Below are 5,511 nucleotides of genomic sequence, written 5' to 3'. Positions count from 1 at the left end.
ACCCCCAGAACACTCACTGCCCATGTACTTCCTTTGCTGCATAGAAAGCAGGACAAGTAGTTAGAAAACATGAAAGATGTATGAAAGAAAGAAACATACTAGTGGAAAACAACCGAGCACGAGCTTAGAGTGGGATACACTAAACGTCACCTGCGGAGAGAGATGGAGTCTTTATGATTACTGGAAAACATCCATAACAACAGTTCCCAGATGGCACCCTTCAGTGCCTGGTTCCTCATGCTGTAGATGAGGGGGTTCACTGCTGGAGGCACCACCGAGTACAGAATTGCCACCGACACATCCATGGCTGGGGAGGAGATGGAATGGGGCTTCAGGTAGGTAAAGAGGCCAGTGCTGATAAAGAGGGAGACCACGGCCAGGTGAGGGAGGCACGTGGAAAAGGCTTTGTGCCGTCCCTGCACGGAGGGCATCCTCAGCACAGCCCTGAAGATCTGCACGTAAGAAAGCACAATGGAAACAAAACACCCCGAAAACAAAAATACGCTGAATGTCATAAGACTGAGATTCCTGAGGTAGGGGTACGAGCAAGAGAGCTTTTGAATGTGAGGAATTTCACAGAAGAACTGGTCCACGGTGTTGCCTCGGCAGAGTGGCAGTGAAAAGGTATTGGCAGTGTGCAGCAGAGCATGGAGAAGCCCAGTGCCCCAGGCAGCTGCTGCCAGGCTGGCACAAGCTGTGCTGCCCACGAGGGTCCCGTAGTGCAGGGGCTTGCAGATGGCAACGTAGCGGTCATAGGACATGAGAGTGAGGAGGTAAAATTCGGCTGACAACAAGAATGAGAACAGAAAGACCTGGGCAGCACATGCAGTGTAGGAGATGGCCCTGGTGTCCCAGAGGGCATTGGCCATGGCTTTGGGGACAGTGGTGGAGATGGAGCCCAGGTCGAGGAGGGCGAGGTTGAGGAGGAAGAAGTACATGGGGGTGTGCAGGCGGTGGTCGCAGGCTACGGCTGTGCTGATGAGGCCGTTGCCCAGGAGGGCAGCCAGGTAGATGCCCAGCAAGAGCCAGAAGTGCAGGAGCTGCAGCGGCCGCGTGTCTGCCAACGCCAGGAGGAGGAACTCGCTGATGGAGCTGCTGTTGGGCATCTGCCGCTCCTGGACATGGCTAATCATCAAAGGAGAGAAAAAGGCAAGTTAGGTGAGGCTTCCCTTGGCAAAACCCCGTACCATTCCTTGGTGACCTTCCTCCTGCCACAGAATCGATCCGACACTTTTTCTTTCTCTGAGGAAAATGCCTGTTCAGATCCACGACTTGAGATTTTTTTCCATGAGTTTGAGTATGTAAGGAAGAGGAGAGGCCTCTGCCCGCGGACTCTGGAGAAAGCAGTCCTGACCCACCCAGGTGGGTCCATTGTAAAGTGGCAGGAGTGCTTGGTTTCACTTTTAGAATGTGACATCTCTCTTAGCATCTCTCCACTTCATCTCCCTGGGCTTTCAGGGAACACAGAGATGCTATGGGAGAGATTTGCATCCTGCAGGGCAGCTCACCAGCTTGGAAGGACATCTCTCTTCGAGAGAGAGCCAAGTGTCCTCGTGATGGCATCTCATTCAGAGAAATTCAGCTCCTTCCCAGCCTCACAGACAATGTTGTCCACAGCCCCGAGCAGCTGCTCTCAGCCCCCGTGCGCTGCAGAAGGAAATGAGCTCAGGCCTGGAGAGATGCAGCTCTGCTCTGCTGGAGCTCTGGCTGCAGAGGAGGCGCTTCATGGCTTGGACCCCGCTGCCATGAAGGCAGAGGTGTTTCTGGGTGGGAGAGGATGCAAGGGGGCTTGCTCAGAAGAAGGGTTGGAAAATGAACACAGGGCAGAAAGTCCCACTGTTTGGTCCTCCTTCCTGAAATGTCCCCTCTGCAACGCCCTGAGCATGCAGTGCAGCTCTGAGCCCCCAGCCCCATGCAGCACCCCTAGCAGCAGAAGGCCCCTGTGCTGCTGGGGAGCTCCTTCCCCACCCGCCCCCACCCCCCCTTTCTCCCTGCAGCTACCTGGATGGTATTCAGCTGAATCAGTTGAGGTGTCGTATCCTGAGGTTGTAGTCCTGTGTCCTGGAGGGGAATCAGCTCCCTCCCACGCATCCCCCACACCCAGCCGGACCAGCACCGACCACACATTTGGCCACCAGCAACTGGCCCCCTGCATCCCTCCTCTTGCACCGGCTTCTTTCTCCTCCACCTGCATTAATTCCCATCTTTGTCTGTTGCAGTCACTGTCCAGTTATCAGCTCTCACTGACTACATTTCCCTCTTGGATCCCCACAATGCTATCCCCATGCTGGCTGTACCTCCCTCTCCCTGACGGAGCTGCCATCCGTGTCACAGGAGTTGTGCTGCACTCAGTGACATCTCGGTGTCTGCTGTAAGAAGAAAGAGCCTTAAATATGACAACTCCTTTTTTGGACTGTGCTCCTTGAAAACCTTATCTGCCACACTGAGACCTCCCTCATGAGCAAGTCTTGAAGACTGGAGGGAAATGGCTTGTTAGGTCTTTCTGCACTGTAATGAGCCCCACAGCGTATGTGGTGTCTGTTGAGCTTCAGCTACTGAGAGAAGACTGCTGTAGCCAACTGATGAAGGTGCAGCCAAAATGCTGTCCAGAAATGTTGGAGAGTGTTGGAGTATTAATTGGTCCCTGTGGGGCCATTACCAACAAAGCCTCCCCAGAGACGTGTTAGAGCAGATAACTGGAGACCGTGATTACAGGCAGGCAAAGGCCCTGTGCCGGTGCTTTGAGGTTGAGGAAAGCCCTTGGTTTGTTTGATGAAACAGAAGGGTTAAGCCATAGCTGCAGCCTCTGGGAAAGGTGGTCCTGTCCCTCACAGATGGCCCAACGCTCTCCCACGGTCAGTGGGATGTGGGTGGGCAGCGTTCTGGGAGGGAGAATGATACTACACCTACTGGCCTCCCTACAGGGCTGCAAGGAAACAAGGAGGCCCCAGTGTCACGAGGACAACGTGTGCCCTCCGGAGCATCAGCAGCAGACACAACTGCCGCAGCCAAGCTGACCAAGACCTTGGTTTCCTGTTGGGGCCCTCCAGCCTTGCCAGTGCTGTTGGCCATCTGCACCAGAGGCTGTTCTATGCAGTCCTACGCTTGCCTCCTTTTCCCTGCAGGCTGCAGACACTCACCTCGACTCCTGCACTGGCACTCACCCTGGCATTGCCTTACTCTGATGGTTCTGCAGTCTCACTACTTGTTCCTTGTGACACAACAGCACGGACTGATCACAGAGTCCTGCTGGGTGTTTCTGGCACCACGGCACTACCACAGGAGGCGAGGGCTGACCTGTCAGCTTGTGCAGAAAGAATCACTTCTAAGGTCTGGGTCAGTGAAGCACTAAGATGCACTAAGATGAGTGTCCAACAGTCAACCTTTTGCTCTTTCTAATGCCTCATTTGATGGAGGGTAGTACGGGACACCAAACACTCACTGGCTTCTCATTTGGCTCACTTTTGCATTTCCTCGCTCAAAGAATGTGAGCCATCGTCACTGTAGATAACATCAGCAGTAGGAAGATTTGAGAAGCAAAATGATCGCCCTCACACTGTATTTTGCCCACTGACTGATACTTCGTCCCCTAAAAAGCCAAAGAGTACTTACGCTCCTGTGTGAATGTGCGAGCATCTCCCCAGTGACTTCAACAGTCGTATATAATCAGTTGGCCATGAAAACCAGAGAGCTCCTTGGCTGAGTGCTATTCCCTCTCAATTTCCGGGAAGCTGCTGACCCACTAGGGCAAGTGAGGCTCGTCTTGAGATACACCTTTAAACATTTAAGAATAATTAATTGGCATCACCGTCCAGTCTGAGAGGCTTCGAGTAGGCACCCACAGTGACATGCACATTCTTTCCTCATCCCTTAACCCATACACAGAGGCTGTAACCATGGCACTGCTAACTGTAAGTCCGTTCCATCCAGCCCATCAGTACATACAGCAACCCCATCCCATCTCACTGGCCCTGCATCTCCATCCTGCAGAGCCCAGAGCCATCCATCACACACAGCACACCCCTCACAGGGCCATTCCCACCACGTCTCACACATGCTGATGATGCTGAAGCACACAGGGCCTCCAACTTTCCATGTTTCTAACATGAAAAACCAGAAATGCATAACAGCCTTGCACATGGGCACCACGGGGGCTGGTCAATCTCTTGGGAGCTCTGCCTGTGCCTGCGCTGATTCCAGTGTGTGCAGAGGTTGGAATATTTTCCCTCTCCTATCCCTCTCCTCATTCCACACGCTGACATTCACTTTAAGAACAAGAAACAAGAACACAGTGAAGAAAGCTCCAGAACAACTCAGCTACTTATTCACCCCCTTCCCTTTCCACTACAGATGATTCTCAGAAAACCTCCAAGAGCCACGTTACTGCTCTCCTGTCCATTCTCTCACATTCACCAGTGCACTCAGAAAATTACTGAGAGCAACACACGCACACAGACACACAGAACATCCCCACACAGCTGCTTCTCCTAAGGAAATGGCATCAAAAAGCTGCAGGCAGGAAGAGCAGAAGAGGAACGTGGGCATGCTGAGAGAACTGCTTTGGGAAGCAAGGAAAGGCCATCTGAAGCTCCTGGGTTAAGTCCCTTCTGCAGAGGGTGCCAGCAATGCCATCTCCTTTGCCAGCTCTTCCTGTGTGGGGAGAAGCACAGGGGTCTACCCCATCCTTGGGCATCCTCAAGCTCTCTCTCCTGGAGCTTTCCCCATGAGAAATGAGGTGCCAGCCCTGAGAGAAACTCTTCCTGTAGGAGAGACACTTGCAGGGCCACCGTCTCACGTGGACTGGGCAATGCTTAACGAGGACTGAGCTCTGGATGAAGCTCTTCCTGCAGTGCAGGCACATCTATGGTCTCTGCCGTGAGTGGATCCCCTGGTGCTTGCTCAGCTGGGAGCTGTGGTTGAAGCTCTTCCCACACATGGGACGTTTGTAGCACTTCTGCCACGACTGCCATCTCCTGCAAGGGAGGAGCTTCGTGCTCTGCACAAAGCCCTTCTCACACTCGAGGCATTTCTAAGGCTTCCTGCCACGTGAACTCACTGGTGCAGGCATGTCCTGGACTTCACCCAACTGCAGACACTCTGCTACCTCAGCAGGTTCGAGCTGTGGCCAAAGCTCTTCTTGCAGGCTGCACGTCTGTAGGGTTCCTCACATGGATCCACTGGTGTGTGATGAGCTCCCAGCTCTGGACGGATCTCTTCCTGCAGTCAAGGCACTCACAGGGAATCTCCCCGGCGTTGGTTCTCTGGAGTGTACTGAGGGTTGAGCTCCAGATGAAGCTCTTCCCACACTCCCGGCAGACAGAATTTCTTCCTTCCTGGCGACGTATCGGCCCAGCTGAGGTTTCCTTTGGGTCCTCACCTGTTGTCCCACAGCAGGTGAGTGTCTACAGGGAGATAAGAGGTGACTGTCCTTGCACACTGCCCTGGCAGAACGTGCCACCTGGCAGAGGATTTCCAGTGGCTGTGACACATCCCACTCTGGACTCTCCTTTG

Source organism: Gallus gallus, chromosome 29 (assembly GCF_016699485.2).
Source record: "Gallus gallus isolate bGalGal1 chromosome 29, bGalGal1.mat.broiler.GRCg7b, whole genome shotgun sequence".
Taxonomy (NCBI): Eukaryota; Metazoa; Chordata; class Aves; order Galliformes; family Phasianidae; genus Gallus; species Gallus gallus.
The sequence above is the reverse complement of the archived record's forward strand: the minus strand, read 5'-3'. Positions refer to the sequence as shown.